We start from the raw sequence: 20,893 nt of genomic DNA on the forward strand, positions 1-20,893 counted from the left end.
AATGGAAATGTTTACAACAGGGAGTTAATTTTCTGAGAAGATGCATTATAATAAATCATTACAAGAGACTGCAATATCCTTCAAACAAAAATTCCATATTTTTATTGCTCTGACCAATATAAAATTACAAGTCATCTACTTTTTGGAGGGCAGTGGGAGAAATAATTTAAGTTTGGGGAATGAAGTCAAAGACTTCTGTTGGTTCATGTAGAACAAGGCATTTTGGGAGATGTAAGCAGGAGGGAGGGGTAAGAAGGTGCATAGGAGCGCAGCAGCTATCATGGAGGCTCACATGTATAAAAAAAAATAGTAATGTGAATCTAGCAAAAATACAAGGCGGCCAGTTCCTTCTACTTCCTAGCATCTTCGCCATCCTCAGGCAAAAAGATCAGGAGACACTGGAGAGGGAGCACTTGTCTATTTATCTCCCAGCTTCAAGGCTGAACGTGTGGCTGTAGATAGGCTGGAATCAGCCTGCCTCCAAGCGAGCACCTGCTGAATGGAGCTGTGGTAAGCACAGTGGGCCCGTCAGCGCTCACAATGAAAGGAAGAGAGGAACCAGGCAGAGCCGAGGATATCAACGTCCCAATAAAAGACAGCGCAGCTCATCTGCTGGCCCTTTATATGGTTGTGTGTCATAACCAGGGAGCACACAGAGCTGAGCTAAGAAACAAACCCCTCTTGGTTGGGCTCCTGTCCCTTGACTGAGTGGTAAACACTTTACTACAGATCTGAACAGTACACACAGGAGGTATGCACTTGGCCGTAGACTTGGGAGGGCTGAAGGGGGTAAAGAACACTAGGCCCACAACCTGGAATCTGGATTCCACCTGGGACCTGGCTCTTATAGTCTCATTTTTGCCCGAGTGATTTATTTTTTGGGGGAAGAATTCTACACCATGTTCCCTTTGTTAACTTTGATAACAGAAATTTTCAACAATAATGCTATGCTATTTATAATATTTATACTAAATCTGTCCTTGTAAAAGCTCTCCTACAACATGGCTCAATGGCTTGAATCTTGAGGACATGGCTATGACGCAATGGGGCTTTTTCAACAAGTACACTAAACCGATTCATTCAAATGAGTACCGTATTCTTTTTAGTAGTCACCTTATGCGCTCTAATGAGCCCTGGTGTTACAGTAGTTAAAGTGCTCAGCTGCTAACCGAAAGGTCGGTGGTTCGAACCCACCAGCCGCTCCTGGGGAGAAAGCTGTGGCAGTCTGCTTTTGTAAAGATTACAGCCTTGGAAACGATATGGGGCAGTTCCACTCTGTCATATAGAGTTGATATGAGTCAGAATCAACTCAATGGCAGCTTGTTTTGGTTTTATGGGTTTTATACCTTCTACACTTACAATAATGATGGTTCCAGCCAGTTTTAACTTTTTCCTTTGGAGGGACTTTCTAATTGCTTTAGATATATTAAACCATTTATTTTCCATAACAATCTTATAATGTAGTGACTACTAGTGAGACACAAAAGAGTTAAGCAACTTGCCAGTAACGGGTTCAATTAGGTGCCACCCTGATCTACGCAGCCTGCTCACTTTCAGTCCTTGGCCACTGCCTGCCAGGGAGGCCCTAGAGATGGTTTACACCATTCCCATGGCCATGAAGACCCAGTAGGCACTGCTTCTGCTGCCACCCCAGCTACAGACCAGAGTGACCCCACACATGGCACCACAGAGACCCTATGCTTGGCCCAGAGCAAAGGAGGTGCTGCCTTTCTCAGAGTCTGGTAAGAGGGGCTGGATAAAACACCAGGGGGTGTAGCAGAATTTCTCCAGTGGAAAGGCCTGGCCCATGGTGTTTTCTGTAGCTGCTCTGGAGATGCCCGGCTCTGGAGTTGCCCGGCTCTGGAGATGCCTGGCAACCAGTGGTGATTCACTGCAAAGATAAGACAGCTTGGTAACAAGCCACCTTACACAGCTTTCTCCCTGCTCCCTGCTTCGTTTTCTCTTCCCCCTCCTGTAGTGGTTAAGAACTGGGCTACTAACCAAAAGGTCAGCAGTTGGAATCCACCAGCAACTCCTTGGAAACCCTATGGGGCAGTTCTGCTCTGTGCTTTAGGGTCACTATGAGTTGAAATCGACTCAACAGCAATGGGTTTGCTTTTTTTTTTTTTTTTAATGGGTTATTGCTTCCTTGGGCTTGGGCTCTCAGAGGTAGCATGTGAGCTTCTGCCAGAGGTTCTGCTTTCTCAGGAGATCAGACTTTGTCACGCTACGCTAATCTCACCCCATCTGTGTTCTGGTTTTATTATATTATTTCTAAGAGTCAATAATCCTATTTTAAATTCCTTTGCAAAGACAGAAACAAACTTTTGAAAAAGTGATGAATAAATGGAGCAAGATTTTTCTATACCATGAAAGAAAGGAAAAAAAAAAAAAGGCAAGTTTCTAGAAAACTTCATTTACCCGAAACTTCTCACACATGAACCCCAAACTTCCCCATTTTCATTATGCATTATTTTTGAAAGAAAAGAATGTTTGGAGGAAAGTTTAGCTGTAACTCCAAATCCCTCCTGGTGAATTTAATGGAAGTAAGTTTAACCAAATAAAAATATGTATGATGACACACACTACTAATTTTTTAGTAGAAGTTCCCCCACAAGGTGTTTGCTACAGAAAATCAAGAAGCAATGTCTGATTCCATACAGGGGCTTTGTATTTTAAATGAGTTCCTTAGTAATTTCTGAGTTTCTATTAAGCTTAAGCTGTAAAACTATACTGTGTAGTTGAAAATCAGTGCAGTTTCAAACAACTGGTTTACTACACTCCCCTGACTTGGATGTTTCAGGCAAATTTTTCAGAATCCATCTTCTAAAGGTACAATTTGAGAAGTACATTCAAAATTGCTAGCAATCCTTACGTAAACTCACTGATTTCCACATCATTATCAGTTCTCGCCTCATTTACCACAGAATCTAAATCCAGCATAATGTGGACCAAAAAGTATGAAGGTAATGATTTGGGGGGGCTTGGATCTTTTATTGCTGATATTTCTTTTTATGCACAGTGAACATTTTTCAGCATCTGACATGTAAAAAAGAAAGTGAGAATATTTCTGCACACCTGTGTGATCTGGAAGAGTCTGCTCAGTTCTGGGAACCTCAAAACAAGAAAAAGGTAAGAGACCACTGGAAGTTCAGAGCATCAAAAAAGTTATGGATTTCGATGACAGATGTATAAAAAAAGATGAACAGAGAAGTGATATTTAGATTGGTTAAGTGGCAACTCAGAGGGATAAAAAGAGATGTAACTTTTAAAAATAATTTGGGGACAAACACATTCAAGATTAAAAAGTAGTAGTACCAAATAAAAGTACAAAGGTACAGGGTTATTCTCACTTCCCTATTATTATTACTCAGGCCAATAACATCGTGACTAAGTATAAAAGTTATGTTACCAAAATAGACTCTTGGTAATTAAAATCTCCGAATGGTAGGACAGGTGTCCAAATTTATTTTGGTATATTCAGGGTGAACCTGACCAGTTAGAAATACAAGGGGTTCAGTCTAGATCCGCTCCAGTTCCTTTTAGAGATAATATTTGACATTTATTTTTTTTCAGATTCTAGTAAGTCTCTGTTTCCTAAATGAAAATATAATGATGTTTAAGAACTGGATTGAAGAGCAGGAAAAAAAGAACCCTTCAAGTCATTGAGTTTGAGTATGGAGATGTCCATTGTGAAAGTAAGCAAGGCTCTGTTGGCTTGTATCTTTTATTTTAAGGAACTTGAGAAGTGATTCAGTCTATTTGTTATATCAAAAGGAGTATAATTTTCAATTTTTTAAAACATCTTCAAATACTATATAGTTATATCTATTTTTGCCTAGTCTCTTTTGATATTTAACCTATGATCTCATGTGACTTTCCCTGCTGACTTATCCACATTTTTATGAAGATTATAGCATCATTTTCCTTGCTTTAGCTTAAGGCTCCTTGATTCAGATGTCCCCTTTCTCCAGCATATTCATTATATGTATTTATAGAGTTTCAATTCTAGTTTCTTTTAACTGTCCTCATGTATGTAGTTCTAACCATCCCCAGGTCATTTTCCCACTCCCATTTGACTTTCTTTGGTAGTATTCTCTCAAATCCTTCATCCTCTTGTTTGACAGTATCCTTTTAATAGCATGATATGTAGCTGGAAACATGGTGGTGCTGAAGCTGGAAGACTTGCTGCCGGAAACAGCACGCCTCTTTCTACTCAAAGCCATATTTATACCGCATGGCGAGGGATGATGGGTTCTCTTTGTTTTACTTTCTGGAATGACACCATCTGATGTTCTTTTGCTGAAAAAATTGGGAGACGGAAGAATCACTAGCATGGTCTTCCTGGTACATTAAAATTAAATGCTGGTGGACACATTCCCAGGTTAAAATGTGGCCATCATTCATTCATGCATTTGTTCACTCAGTGAGTGCTCATTTTGCACCTACTGTGCGCCAGGCCCCTTTCTCAGCATGAGCAGCTAACGTTTATTTGGTGTTTATTATGTGCCAAGTACACGTGCATTAACTCACTGAATTCTCACAGCAATGCTCTGAGGCAGGTAGTATTGGTGTCATTTTACCAAAAAGAAAACCAAGTCTTAGAGAATTGCAGTTAGTCATTTGGAAGGAGTAGAGCAGAATTTCAATCCAGGTCTGTCTGGGGCAAAAAAAGCACCTTATAGGAGAAGATCTGCTCAAGGGAAACAAGACCCTGGTGAAAGAAGACTATCAATGTGCCCATTGTAAGTCTCCCAGGTGACTGCAGAACTAAAGAAGATGAGAACCATTTCAATGACCACACCCATTTAATGGCAATAGGTATTTCCTACAAGCACATACTCTATTCCTGCAGTCAACACTAACTGGTCTAGAGCCATCCCTAGCAGAGGCAGAAAGCTCTGTTAGGAAGACCATGGACTCGACTGAGCCAGAGTCGGGTCTGAGACCTTCCTCTTCCCCATTCCTGTGTGACTGGGGAAGCTACTGCCTCCGTGAACCTCAGGCATCAAGTCATGATTTGTGAGGAGGACTAGACATTACACATGGAGGCACTGAGTACCATGCACAAGGCTAGCAGATATGCAAGAAAGTTGCTTACCTTTCTCACTACTGCTTGATGGCCTAATCTAGTCTCAGTATATTAAATCAGCCTTCCTCCTCCTACCCCACTGCTTTAAATCCTGCAATGGCTCCCTAAGGCTCTCAAGGTAAATTTAAACTCCTTTAGTTTAGAACACAAAGCCCTTCATGACTTGAAAAACTGTTCCACTTGGCCATGGCTTGTGTCCACTCTAAATTGTCAGCACCAGTGCCCTGCCAAGTATTAAATATTTTTAATATCACCCTGTCTGGCCCTTCCTCTCTACGTTCTCATGCCTCTCTGTATCTCATCCTTGTTTTGTTGTTGTTAGTTGCCATCAAGTTAGCTGTGAGTCAGGGCGACCCCATGTACAACAAAACATAAGGTTACCCACTCTTGCACCATCTTCACGATCTTTGGCGTGTTAGAGTCCATTGTTACGGCCACTGTGTATTCTGAGTGTCTTCTGATCTAGGAGACTCATCTCCCAGCACTATATAGCGTAAGATTCTGTTGTGATCCATAGGATTTTCATTGGCTAATTTTTGGAAGTAGATCACCAGGCCTTTCTTCCTAGTCTGTCTTAGTGTAGAGGCTCCATTGAAATCTCCATACTTTGTGGGACCCTGCTGGTATTTAAAATTCTGGTCGGTGTTACATCGCAGCCACAAACAAGCCACCACAGTAAAACAAACTGACAGATGGGTGATGATCATCCTTGCTTAGTGATTTATATATGGCCAAACAATCCATCCCTCCATGCCTTTCCAGCATCTCCTGCTTGGAATACCCCCTCACTTCCCAGTTCCAGTTATTTACCTCTCTACCTCCTAGTAAGAGAGTGATTGCTGAATTTATCATCCAACCTGGGACACTTTTGAGAGTGAACCAAACCAAACCAAACCCATTGCCATCGAGTTGATTCTGACTCGTGACCCTATAAATTATTATAGGACGGGGTAGAACTTCCCCACAGGGTTTCCGAGGAGTGGCTGGTGGATTCAAACTGCCAACCTTTTGGTTAGCTGCCAAGCTCTTAACCACTGTGCCACCAGGGCTCCTTGAGAGTGAAAGGAGGTACTATTACAAGTAGAGTTAGACTCTCCCAGGCATGGAGAATCTTCCGCTATGGGGTAATTGTTCTGTGACATCCCAGATGATGGGGAGGCACTCGTAAGTCCTCCCCAGCGTCTTGTCCTGACCACAGCCCACGTTCCCTTTTGCTGTCACGGCTGTGTTCCTCTCGCCTGCACTGTCCAGGGACTGTGAGTGCTCTGAGGGCAGGGACTGGCTTGTGTATCATTCTGTCCCCAGCACTTAGTGTGTGCCTAGCACACAATATGAACTCAATAATATTAATGATCAAGTAAATTTGGTGCTATATTCTGGGAACTAAAAACATTTCAGATACCTAACAATCCCATTATTCTGCAGTCACATTTTATTCCACGTGCTTTTGTTTTGAAACCGGTTTTCGCCCATGAGAATGACTGATCCTCCAGGGCCATTGGACAAAAGGCTCTGGACGCCAGATCACACTTGATTTCCCATTTCTTCCAGTACTACCGGAAATGAGCTTGCTTCTGTCACTCCAGCTGGGATAATTTGAAAGGAGTTCATTTTATGAGAGTTTAGAAAACAGCTTGAAGCTTCGTACTAGTGGGTAGTCAAGTCCTCTGTTTACTCATTGATCCTGGTGGTCATTCCAGGGAACAGGCTATGTGTGCTTCTCCAGACCAAGCTGGTCTGTTTTCTCATGCTGACGTCAAGCTGCTGGTGAACATTTTACTCTCTGAATCATCGCCAAGTCTCTACCAGCACATGACTGAAACGCTGGCTGGACTGGCAGACAGAGCACAGTTCCACTTCTCCCTGTCCCCCCATGCGGTGTGTGGGTAGCCCAGGGCCTGTTATTCCCTTGTAGGTATGGCAGAGTAGGATGGAATTTAGGATAAACACCATCACAGTTGGGTCGGAAGTCAGACCCAGACTGGAGTCCTGGTTCTGACATGTTCCAGCAGAGTGGTCTTAGGAATGAGCATAGTAATTATACTTTCTTTATCCAGTGGGTTTTTTTAATCCAGTTATTTCAGATTCAAATAAGACATGTGAATGCACTGTGAACTGTACAGCACCATACACACACGGAACCCTGGTGGCACAGTGGTTAAAGCCCAGGCTGCTAACCGGAAGGCCGGCAGCTGCTCCTTGGAAAACCTGTCCTATAGGGTCACTATGAGTCAGGGTTGACTCGATGGCAATGGGTTTGATTTTTATTTTTGTATACACACATGCCCTGTGCTGAATGCTGGAAACTATGGTACTTTCCCGGCATGAGAAATTGACTGTTTCCATCATTAATTGGAAAGACTGACAAGTAGAAAGTACTAGAAAGAGTCAGGCTCACTATGCCCTAGACTAGCCTGTGAAAAGGTCTCTAATATGGAAAATAATATGCAGACATTACTTTTTATCTATGTAGATAGATGGAAAACCTGGTAGGGTAGTAGTTAAGAGCTACAGCTGCTATCCAAAAGGCTGGCAGTTCAAACCCACCAGGTGCTCCTTGGAAAGTCGATGGGGCAGTCTATTCTGTCCTGTAGGGTCGCTATGAGTCAGAATCAACTTGACAGTAGTGGGTAGTGGATCTATATATATACTGCATGTACACCACCACCCATCTGTCAGTTTGTGGTACCGTGGTGGCTTGCACGTTGCTATGATGCTGGAAGCTATGCCACTGATATTTCAAATACCACCAGGCTCACCCAGGATAGACAGGTTTCAGCAGAGCTTCCAGACTAAAGCAGACTAGAAAAAAAAAGCCTGGTGATCTACTTCCAAAAATTAGCTAATGAAAATCCTCTGGATCCCAAGATAACACTCTCCAACCTGCCCTGTTTGAGACAAGGCGGCATCAGGTGGGATCAATTCTGGAGGAGAACATCATGTTCAGTAAAGTAGTGGGCCAGTGAGGGCGAGGGAGATCCTTGGTGAGATGGATTGGTACAACAGCGACAATGATGGATCGAACATGCCAACGATTGTGAGGATGACACAAGACAGGGCAGCATTTCGTTCTGTTGTACATAAAGTCACCATGAGTCAGAGTCAACATGACAGCAGCTATTTATCTATCTCTGTAAGTGCCACTATTCCAATTTTTTTTTACATGTTGCTGTAAAAAACAAATAGCATAGCACGCTTACAAAAATATCTTGCAGAGGAGGGCACGGTTGGCCAACAAATATAGAAAAATATAAAAGCTGCGTGTTATTTGTGTAAAAATACAGTATACACATATGTCCTTTAAGTACAAAACCGAAAGCCGAACCGTTGCTGTTGCGTCAATTCCGGCTCATAGTGACCCTATAGGACAGAGTAGAACTGCCCCATAGAGGTTCCAAGGAGCATCTGGTGGATTCGAACTGCCGACATTTTGGTTAGCAGCTGTGGCATATGTATATTTATTTACTATGTGTGTGCATGCAAAATATTTTCCCTCTGAAATGTTTATTTGACCATTGTTTCAATTATTTCAGATTACCTAGGGAAGTAGCTATTATTATACAGTAATAAAAACCACTACGCAAAATTGCATGAGTTGTCTGAAAATGCAAAGCGCTACTGAACAGTTTTTGTAGTTCATTGAGAAAATATTACCCAGTCATAATAAACTATATTTCATCACATCTGCTAAAATCACATCAGTATCACTTGTCATAAAATGAAGATATAAGACAGTTTCAGCATAGATTTAAGGCAGTTTTGCCATAAAACGATGCAGTATTATATACTTAAATATATAGTAGTACGATATAAGAAAGGAACCCTGGTGATGCAGCGGTTAAGCCTTCGGCTCCTAACTGAAAGGACGGCAGTTCTAACCCACCCGCTGCTCTGCAGGAGAAAGATGTGGCAGTCTGTTTCCATAACGATTTATAGCCTTGGAAACCCTCTGGGGCAGTTCTACTCCATCCTATTGGTCACTATGAGTCAGAATCAGCTTCACAGCAATGGGTTTTTGTGATAAAAGGTGATATAACCCATTGCCGTCGAGTCGATTCTGACTCATAGCGACCCGAGAGGACAAAGCAGAACTGCTCCATAGAGTTTCCAAGGAGTGTCTGGTGGATTTGAACTGCCAGCCTTTCAGTTTACAGCTGTAGCACTTAACCACTACGCTACCAGGGTTTCCGTAAAAGATGATATGGGTCTCCTAATACATTTTACTTCCCACAGCTTATTAGCTTTATGCATTAAATTATTCACAGGATAATAATCACTCCTTGTATTTTAGGGAACTGTATAACAATTTTTGTTCTAGTTCAACTTATTACATAAACTAGTAGATGCTTTAACTGTTTCAGTAATCAGTTAATGTTCCTGACATGTGCACATCAAAGAAATGACGTGATTTCCACTGCTTTATAGCCTATTATTCCATATTTCTATAACAAACATTGTATTATTAATATCTCTTGTATATTTCATGTTTGCTATGAAAAATTCTGGTATAATATATTTTTATAACCATTAAGTGGATTAATATTAATGGTAGATTAAGTGGTTTCAAGATTTTTTTTTTACTTGAAATGCCTTCTGACTAGTTTTCAGTGGAATGTACGTATTTTAAATGTTATATCTAATGAGTCTCGATTCCAAGAAATCCTTCAATGTGACTTGAAACATTAAAATTGAAACAAATAATTTAAACATGTATTGAAGTAAGAAAAGGATGGAAACTAAATATTAGAACAAGATTAAATTATCTCAGACGGATTTTTATTTAAAAAGCAAAAACAATGTTCCTTTCTTCGGAGCTAATATGACTTTCCTCGGGCTATGCCTATTCTCCATTCTACATAATGTAGGCAAACAAAGCTTTTTTACACATGACAGAAAAATACCCCCCATCTAATATTTAAAATCCACATTTTACAAAACCCCCATTGTATCCCATTTTCAGGAAATTAACTTGCACTTGTAACAGTCATTTGTATTAGCAGTTCCAAAAACTAATGGAATTGCTCAAAACAGGCATGTTACAACCTTCACTTAGTTTGTAAACTGAACTTTTTAAAACAACCCATCTTCACACTGTCAGGTGTGAAATGGACAGGGCTTGTGGACAGGCATTTTAGAAGAACCTACAAGGTTTTGAGCATCTGCTATTCTCTCCATAGCTCTTCTTTGTATTTTATCCATTACTGGCCACTGAATGAACACACCCTTTTCCAAACATTCTTTAAGGTACAAGGTTCACTTAATGAATGGTTTCTGTAATGCTAACTATATTAGCCATAGAGTTTAAGCAATTTCGTTATCTCCATGGTTATTAGTTCTTCCTTTGTTCTTTCCGGATTCAGAGTTTGCTTTGGTTTTGTGCATTTAATTGTCGGGCCAAACATTTCTCATCCTTATTTAATAATTTAATGGTGGATTTAATGCAAACCACATCTATGAAAGTAGCTCTCAACTGGGGACAATTTTGCACTCTCCCCCAGGGGATATTTGGCAATGTCTGTAGACATGTTTGATCATTTTGACCAAGGGGTGCTACCGGCATCTCGTGGGTAGTGGCCCCAGATGCTCCTGTGCACCCTACAACACACAGGACAGCCCCCACGGAAAAGAGTTATCTGGCTCCAAATGTCAACAGGGCCACTGTTGAAAAACCCTGGTCTAGGGAATGGCTTGAGTTTGTGGCTTGGGTCATTTTCATGATAAACTGTGAAATGAGAGGTGAGACCAACTGCGAAATGATTCATTTTAGTAGTAAAAGGAGCTCAAATTCTAAATCAATTACTACATCTATTTAAAAACCATGTAGTTACGGCCTAGTCTGTACAATGCACCGCAACCACCCGACTCTCACAGGGCCCGCCGCACTGCTCAGGTGCACCGGGTGGGGCGTCAGGGCAAGGATTGAAGAGCCCTAACACAGGACACTCGTGGTGTCGGATGGGGAAAGGCGTGCGTCGGGGTTGTATCCTTGCACCATGCTTATTCGATCCGTATGCTGAACAAATAATCTGAGAAGCTGGACTATATGAAGAAGAACGGGGCATCAGGATTGGAGGAAGGCTCATTAACAACCTGCGATATGCAGATGACACAACCCTGCTTGCTGAAAGTGAAGAGGACTTGAAGCACTTACTGATGAAGAGCAAAGACCACAGCCTTCAGTATGGATTATGCCTCAGCATAAAGAAAACAAAAATCCTCACAACTGGGCAGATAAGCAACATCACGATAAACAGAGAGAATACTGAAGTTGCCAAGGATTTCATTTCACTTGGATCCACGATCAACACCCATGGAAACAGCAGTCAAGAAATCAAACAACATATTGCATTGAGCCAACTACTGCAAAAGATCTCTTTAAAAGCAAAGATGTCACTTTGAGGACTAAGATGCACTTGACCCAAGCAATGATCTTTTCAGTCACCTCATGTGCACGCAAAAGCTGGACAATGAATAAGGAAGACAGAGAAGAGCTGATGCCTTTGAATTATGGTGTTGGCGAAGAATGCTGAATATACCGTGGACTGCCAGAAGAACGAACAAATCTGTTTTGGAAGAGTACAGCCAGAATGCTCCTTAGGAGAGGAGATGGCAAGCCTTGGCCTCGCAATCTTTGAACATGTTATCAGGAGGGACCAGTCCCTGGAGAAGGACATCATGCTTGGTAAAGTAGAGGGTTAGTGAAAAAAAGGAAGACCCTCAATGACTTGGATTTACACAATGAAGGCCTCAAACACAGCAACAATTATGAGGATGGCACAGGACTGGGCGGTGTTTCATTCTACTGTACATAAGGTTGCTATGAGGAGGAACCGATTCGATGGCACCTAACAACAACATCTCAGGCTTAAAAGTCTATTAATTAAAAAACACAACATTAACCTAAGTGAACAAGCCAGACACAAAAGGACAAAAATTGTATGATCCCACTCGAATAAAATATCTAGAAGAGGTAAATGCATAGAGACGAAAGGCTGTTAGTGGTTTCCAGGGACTAGGGGTAGGGGAGAATGGGGCATTCCTGCTTAAGGAGCTTCTGCTTGGTGTGAAGATTGCACAACATCGTGAATGTAATGTCACTGAACGGTTCACTTAAAAATGGTTAAAATGGCAAAATTTTCTTTGTGTATATTTTACAATAACTTTTTTTTCCCCCAAGGGGCAAAAACACACGTGAAATTTTAAAACAAATACATAAACACTGTATTACACAAACTTTGCAGTTACAATTAGTCTGGGTCACCATAGAATAACAAATAAATTATTCAGATTAGACACACAAATTACCGCTTGTATGGCATAGCTAAAACCTAAAAGCTATCAGAAAAATTAGTAATGTATTAATCATGATCCTATTTATCCTTTCACACTCAGAACTAATTGTTTGCAAGATGCTGCGTTTTCATTAAAACCATTAGTATTCTGAGTAGATGGCAGTATTAATTTTATAAATGGTATCAGAAGTTCACCACCGTGTTTCAAGCAGCTCTTAAGACATGTGAACATTTCCACACAATATTATCTGTTTAAAGAGGACAATTGTTTATTAACAATAGGCAGCTCAGTCTAATTCACAATATCCGCTCTTTGTCAAGTTGTCGGCCTAGATAACATTTTATGTTGTTCCTAGATTTTATATGTGTATGTGTGTATACGTATATGTGTGTATACATATTTACCCCCACACTTCTTGGAGGGTGTGTAGACACTATTTATCAAACCCTGTCTCCCAAATATTGTTATATTTTAAATCCACATAAAATCATCTCTTCAATTTTTCTATTAAAAAAGGTGGCATCTCTGACAGGTTATTTTCTAAAAGACCAAATAATCTCAAATTAATTAATAAATCCTCTGGATTTGGAAAGTACTTGATACTTTTTTGATACTTTTGGGGCAGTATATTTATCTTCCCAAATGGAGCTTAACTGGTTAGCAAGAATACAAGTTTTATTCTCTTAGCTTGGGGTGGCTGGGCTTCAAGGAGGCGGCGTTTTAGGAATGTACGGTAAGGGAGTTAGCAATGGAGTTTAGATGGCCCCAGGTAATTCACAGAGGATCCCCCATAGGGATAACCGGAAGTGGAGGTGGGGCGCTTAGGGCCATTTCAGTTTGAGTGCATCAGAAGACAACGCCAGCAAATAAGAAAAGCGTTCTGAGGAAAATCTTTGTAAGGCAGAAATCTGGAGGTAAGAGGAGGTGGGGAGGCAGTCTGGATTCCATTCTAAGCCTTGAAATGGCCAACTTTTCCAACACGTCGAGTACTTTATATGAAAAAGGCCAGGGGCATACACGCAAAGTGCTCAGATAATCTCAGAGGAAATGCTACGTAACGCTTATACATGTTTAAACCCTATCCCCACATGGGAAAGTATACATATATAGATTTCATTTTTAAAATAGCATGTTGCTTAGCTTTTGAAAAGAGCTATATTGATGATTTAAAAAATTTTTTTTCCTTATAATTATTGGATTTTGTACACAACTAAAGTTAAGAGGGCTGTTTCTCAGCCTTACTGTCTGTGCCAAAACCAAAACCAAACCCACTGCCCTAGAGTTGATTCTGACTCAGAGATCCTATAGGGCAAAGGAGAACTGCCCTATGGGATTTCCAAGGAGCAGCTGGTGGGTTCAAACTGTGGATCTTTTGGTTAGCAGCGGAGCTCTTAAACACTGCCAACAGGGCTCCAAATTAACGTTAGGGAAGGGTTATAGAAAGTGATATGCCTAATTAATGCTCTGCTCATTTGACATGATACCTTTCCAGAAATATCTGCAAGTAGATACAGGAGTTTACACGGATTAAAATGTCAGTAGTTGCTTTCACAAAGAGGCAATACCACAATTATACTTCTAGTGCTGTTCCATGCTCAAACTGAATTTCTGGGAATACTTCCAACTATCCCCAACAGTCTCTCTAGGTTAGTGACCAGGAGTGTTTGCAAGTGACTAAATTTATATCATTTGGACAAAAATTTCATTTGTGTCTCAGGCTATGTTGATATAGAACAAAGACGAGTAGAGCATTGGCAATTATCCTATTAATTTGATGAATGTAGACAGCCATAGCAGATATTTCAAACCACTACACAGAATAGTATTTTTTTTTTTTTGTCTCAATGATCTCATCTGTTAACCAGGTAACTGCCAAGATTCCAACTTCATTCTGCTCTGTACAGAATTATTCACAATTTTTCAGATTTCCAGGACCAGCTACTTAAGGGAAATATATGTAAATGTGTGGATATTTTTACATTAAAGTTGTATTTCTCGCTCCATCTTGATGATACAAAGTGAAATAGAGAAAGAACATAAATGGTTATGACTATTTTTGTCCTACTTCTCAAGTGGCCAGTGTATATTAAAATGCAATAGGTTGTGATGGCTTAAGGTCAGCAGCTTTGGAGCCAGTATGCTTGGGTTCAAATCCTGGCTCTATATTTTACTATGTGTGTGTGTGACCAATGGTTCAGTTCTTCTCTCTGCAAAATGGAGAAACAATAGCACCTATTTCAGGGGTCACTGTGAGGATTAAATAAGTTAGCACGTATAAATTGCTTAAAATGGAGCTCGGAACATTGTAAGCCCTCGATAAATGTTAGCCATTATCCTTATCTTACATTCATCATTAAGACTGGCCAAACCCATCACAGATCTTTTTTGTATAATGGAAGTGTTCTAAAACTGGATTTTGATGATGGTTGCCCAACTCTTTACATTAACAAAAATCACTGAATTGCACATTTAACACAGGTAATTTTTATGATAAGGAAATGATACCTTGATAAAGTTGTTTTTTAAAAAGGGATTAGCCAAACCTTATTTAATCACCAGTATTAGGATTCAGTTTCTGGGTGGTACAAATGGTTAATATGTTCAGCTGCTAACCAAAAGATTGGAGGTTGGAATCCACCTAGAGGCACCTCAGAAGAAAGGCCTAGCAATCTGTTTCCAAAAAATCAGCCATCGAAAACTCAATGGAGCACAATTCTACACATCTGACACACATCTACTCAACAGCAACTGGAACCAAAAACATGATCCTGGGCTCTAAAGCCTGAGAGTAAGAAGAACAGAGAGCATTGAGGGAAGGAGACAATCTGATGGAGACAGAGTTTGTGCCCTGTCTCTCCTCCTACCATACGAACTGTTGCTTAATACAGGAGCTACAGAGGGTATCCCCTGCCTTGTACTGTAAACTGCTCCTTAGCCTGTCTTCCCCATAGCTCAGGAGGTGCTTTGAATGATCTGTCCAGCACCTTGGAGGCAAACTTTGAAAAAGCCGAAACATTACTCTTCTGTTTAGAATGTGTCTTTAAGCCCACTCCTAAACCCTCTGTTTCCTTCAACTCTGTTCCTTAAAACTGAGTACAAACTAACAATAGCCTAGGTATCTCTTTCCTCACTTGCACTCCTTCACTGACTGATGATTATTTAAATGTATTCATTGAGTCATCCATTGACTCAGCATTTATTGTGCTGTTTCCACCAAGTCCCAAGCATATTCCTAGAAACAGGAGGAAAAGAAAAAAAAAAAAAAAAAAGACCAAGATAACATGATCCTTGTCCTCAATAGCTATTAATATGGACAGTCATTCCTTTATCCCAAACTATCTGTATCTGCCCCTCTCAAAGTTTACTGAGTTTCCTAATTTTTAAAAAGCCTTAAACCTTCTTTGAAGCTCCTTACACCTGTCGTGATGACTGAAACTTGACTTTCCTCTCATGACACCATTTCTGTTAGAGTCCTCTCCAGTGCAGGTAATCCTTCCCACTCCCTCATCTCACATGGGTCCAAGAGTAGAAATTAGAATTGGTTCCTTCCCAAGCATAATTCCACTGCCATTCTCAACCTTTCCTCTTTTGGAGTCAGTATCATTTGCTTATTCCACATTTTTTCTCCCCTAGGTATTGTCATCTACCATGGTCTAGGACACCCTCATGCTCTCCTCTCTATTCATTGCTGTTGGCTGCCATTGAATCACCCCTGACTCATAATGAACAAAATGAAATGTTGCCCGATATTGTGCCCTCCATATGGCTGGGTGCATATGGTCTTCACTGGCTGACCTTCAGAGTTAGATTTCCAGGCCTTTCTTACCAGTCCATCTGAATCTGGAGGCTCTGCTAAAAACCTGTTCAGCATCATGGTAACGCACAAGCCTCCACTGACAGCTGAGTGGTGGCTGCACGTGAGGTGCACTGGCCGGGAATTGAATCTAGGACTCCCATATGGGAGGTAAGAATTCTGCCAGGTGAAACACCACTGTCTAGGACTCCCATGTGGGAGGTAAGAATTCTGCCAGGTGAAACACCACCGTCTAGGACTCCCATATGGGAGGTAAGAATTCTGCCAGGTGAAACACCACCGTCTAGGACTCCCTTATGGGAGGTAAGAATTCTACCAGGTGAAACACCACCGTCTAGGACTCCCATGTGGGAAGTAAGAATTCTACCAGGTGAAACACGATCGTCTAGGACTCCCATATGGGAGGTAAGAATTCTACCAGGTGAAACACCACTGTCTAGGACTCCCATATGGGAGGTAAGAATTCTACCAGGTGAAACACCACTGTCTTCCTCTGTTCATTACCTTGGCTGATTTCACTATCCCTGCAGATGATCTTTTCAACAATGTCTCCCCCCCTCCTTTTTTTTTTTTTTGCAGTTTTAATTCTAATAGCTGAACTTAAAGTTGTAGGCAGTGGTAGTAACTCAAACTTGTCATCATATAAAACTGACCTCTTGGATATCAAATTACAGTAAAATCTTCGAAAGTGAGAACTTGTCTAAGGTGGAAACATGTCAGAGAAGGAAAACTCAAATATTTTCCGCTAATAGAGAGTGACAGAAAAAGTGGTAAGACCGCATCCTGTCAAAGGTGGAAAACATGTGAGACCCGGAAAAACAAAGCAGTCCTGTCAAGTTCTGGCTCTCACAGGTTTCACTGTATAAAATTCCTTTCTCTGCTAGAACCTCCTATCCTTCCACTTCTTCTGTCCTTTAACTTCTTCTCAGCCTTCTTCGAATGACCCTGAGTCCCTTGATCCCTTTAGTCATTCATTCCACTGACTCCTAGAAGGTGTAGACTAGATTCCACTGATGGTCCTTTCAAGGAAGCTTTTTCTATTATTCCTATTTCTTTTATCATCTTTGAGTTTTTTCCCCTCTGTCTTACCCTTTCCCAATCCAAAGGAAATCCCACTATCCCTCTGTTCCAAAGTCACATAATGTTGCTAGAGAAAATCATGAAGCTGGATTTATTAATTCCATTATGTAATCATGTTTTTCAACCTTAGCTTGGTCCTCTTTTATTGCTCAATCATTTCGCTGAGTTACCATCGCATTCTCTTCCTCACCTATTCCATGCTTTATTTTTGATCCTCAAGTACACAGGTCCTGATGATGACCTCACTGGGCTGATGACCTTGCCTCCTACTATACAGAGAAGGTTAAGTCTACCCGATGAGACCTCTTGAGTCTCCTCCTCTTCACCTCCTTTTTTTTTTTTTAATCCAGATTCTTTCTTCTTCCTTTTGGTTTCAGAGACACATTTTTCTTCCTTCTCAAGAATAACCCTCCCCTTGTACCCTCAACAGTACACTCCTCTGGTACCTTGCCCAATCAATTATTTCTCATTTTTCATTCATCTTTTATCACCCCTCAGCCTACCAGAAGGCTCAGATTCTTCTTTATTCTTACAAAAAATAAAACAGAAAAAACTTCAAACAACCAAAGAACTCTTCTCTACTGACCTCAAGCCCCTGATTTATCTCATAATTATCACAAAACTTCTCAAAACAACTTTTCATGCTGCATGTGTTTTCTAACCACTCACTTATTTCTTGACCTCTTGAAATCTTGCACCACCTCTTCACTCCTTACACTGCTTCTCATTCTCTTGCACCCCTTTCGCTCATTCACAGCTGACCCCTTCCATGAAACTCTCAGTCTGTGATCTCCATGCTGGTTTCCAGCAGCTCTTCTCTGCCTCCACTCTCTTTTTCTTGCTCAAGGGCAGGGCTCACCAGCTTCCTCTTCTCAGGAATGAGCTCCCTTCTACAGAGATGACTCTTAAGTATCTCGCCAAGAATGACCCCTCTGATCATCTTCATCTTTTCATTTTTATACCTGTTGAACATCTGCATTAAAACCTATCAGGGTCCCAAGTTGACTCAGTTCAAGGCAAACTGTTCACCCTTTCTAAAGTTGTTCTTCTATTTTTATTAATGGCATAATGCATGCTCCTTAGTCACCTAAGTGCCCACCTTCATCATCTTGTGGATTCTTCCCTCTCCTGTTTGCACCAAGTCCTGTGGGTTGTACATCTGCAGTATCCATTCCCACCACTTCAATCCTCGCCTCTGCCCCTATTGCCACTCATCTGGACTGTTGCCATATCTTTTAACTAGCCTTCTTACTGGCTTCTTTTATTGCACTCCATCCAATATAGTGCTGAGAATAATTTTCTTAAATTGCGGCTTTGATCATGGCTCTCCCCTGCTCAAAAATACACCCTGACTTCCCACTGCCAATCAAATAAAATAAATTCTTATCCTGGTATTCAAAACTTTCTACAATATCCTCGCAGCTCAGTGAACCTGGCACCACTGCCAAACTGAGCCACTCCACGTGCTGTCTGCACTCACGGCTACCCCCCATCTGCATTGATTCATAGGGTTCTTCTGGTTGGAAGGTCAGACTTCACCTTCAAATATCCGGATCTGACACATTCCTTTTCTGCAGCTTTCCCTGGTACCCAAAGCAGGTCTCGTTCTCTGAATCAGAGTGCACGCCACCATTATTTCTCCTATATTGATACATGAAACAATCATGCACGCATCTTATTCCATCCACTAGCTTGTAAGTTCATTGAGCACAGAGGCTGTGATTGAGTCAAGTATAATGCCTTGTACACATATCATTGCATAGAGTGGTGTTTCTCATACATGGCGTGCAACAGGGTTCCCTGGGGGGGCTTGTTAAAAGACACATTACTAGCCCAGCCACCCTGACTGTCCTGAGGTTTTGAGTCACTAATTTTGGGAAGGGGCTGAGGATTTCATGCCTAATGAACTCTCAGGTGATGCGGATCCTTTTGCTCCAGGAATCACACTTTTGGATCCACTGTCACAGAGTTAAGAGTTTTAGGCTCAAATCTGTGCTCTGAAGAGCCATGGAACTTTGAATAAACAGCCAAACTCGCTGAGCCCCAAGTTCTTCTGTGTAAAAGTGAAATCACGAAACTGCCAACTCTGTGTATGTTGAGGATGGTTAAAAACAATCACCCTGAAATCTGCAAAATGCCATATATGTTGAATGAATAGAAATAAGCTATCCAACTGAGAAAGTCAAGTTCATTTTGGTGATATTTTCCTCAGTGCCTCTTTTTTTGCTCTCAGGTTTCTTCTTTGCTCTCAGATTTATTGTCTGGTGAAATAATCACCTCCCATTACCCCTACAGAGGTTCATCTGCAATCAGGGCTGGATAAGCCCAATGGCCAAGTTCAAGATTGGATGCAAAGAGTGTATTTCAAGAATTCCACACTTGAGTTTGCAAGGTGTACATGGAAGCAATTTGGCCCATTATCTGAAAACCTCTTTTCACCGCAAATGAGTGACTTGGTTCATCCTGTGTCCCTGAAATTCAGGGCTGGAACTAAGGTGAGATGGGTTCACCTCAGAAGAAAAACTTGGAGGAGTGATTAAAAAAAAATCACTAGTAATCAAGATAAATGGTATTTCAATGTAATATTCTTAAGAATCAAAATTAATGCAAAAATCCGTGGTGAATAAAATATCAAAATATTGAATCATGACGGGCTCAGTATGAATTTTTGAGAAGTTGTCTGGTTCTGTGGTTAAGAGATCCCCTGAGCACACGGGTCACTTTCCTTGGCACTGTTTTTCTGGGAAAATGACTTCCTACCCTGCTGGCTTTCCCAAGTGCAGGCGTGTTTGATGTTTGCGAGGAGCCTTCACGTTTTCAAAGCTTCCATGTCATTTCTTCTACTTGTGAGTGCAAAGGGACCCCGAGAACATAAAGGGCCCCCTAAGGATTCATCAGTAGTAATAAATTTTGCAAGAGACAGAAAATTCTCATGTTTCATCTAGAGTTTACATACTCTGGTGATTGCTCAAATATTAATCTCTGTAATAAAAAATGGCATGTTTTAGACTTAATGTACTTCTATAAGCTCGTTTAAAAATCCTCACTCTTCATCTTACAGCACTTGGTAAGTATGGTGTCACTTAAATTTACCGATGGAGAAACAGAGAGAGCACTTCAGTACTCACGGCTCTGCTTTCATTGTAAGGAGAAGGGGTATCTCCAGGATACAGAGAGCTGGACTCTGCTTCTCATCCACGGTGTCTCCAAAAACTGCCGCAGGGTTTAGAAATAGAAAAGACATTCCCAGTCTTCAATCTCAGTTACTCATATGCGATTCCATTGGTTTCAACTACTACCACAAAAAAGCAAGTGAGATTATAATTTGGCAGGTAGTTCATGCAACTCAAAATAGCTTTGAACAATACAGCTCCTATCCGTCTCAAAAGTTAGAAAGTCATTTAATGAACATGTGTTTTACACCTTTTCTTAAAAGCTCAAAAAGCCAGCTGAATTATGTGTCCTATTTTATTTCCTACTGTTAAACACAGACATTGAAAGGTATCCCAGGGCCTTGTAAGAGTGCAAAGTAAAAGCAATGTCACATACTATGCTGCAGCAGGTAGTTCAGCATTTTAGGATTAGCTGAGAGATTGATCAGGCAGCCTCCAAGG

General features: G+C 41.0%; 1 protein-coding gene and 1 long non-coding RNA gene across 2 annotated transcripts in view; one reads left to right on the forward strand and one right to left on the reverse strand.

Moving 5' to 3' along the window:
* The window catches only part of TOX (thymocyte selection associated high mobility group box), a 367,991-nt gene that overhangs the window by 197,560 nt on the left and 149,538 nt on the right, over positions 1-20,893 (reverse strand). The window lies entirely within an intron of this gene.
* LOC135227610 (uncharacterized) lies at positions 1,574-20,001 on the forward strand. The gene is made up of 4 exons (XR_010317763.1): positions 1,574-1,742; positions 3,023-3,132; positions 3,577-3,698; positions 19,575-20,001. It is a non-coding gene; the product is annotated as an uncharacterized LOC135227610 (long non-coding RNA).

This window comes from Loxodonta africana, chromosome 14, assembly GCF_030014295.1.
Source record: "Loxodonta africana isolate mLoxAfr1 chromosome 14, mLoxAfr1.hap2, whole genome shotgun sequence".
Classification (NCBI taxonomy): Eukaryota; Metazoa; Chordata; class Mammalia; order Proboscidea; family Elephantidae; genus Loxodonta; species Loxodonta africana.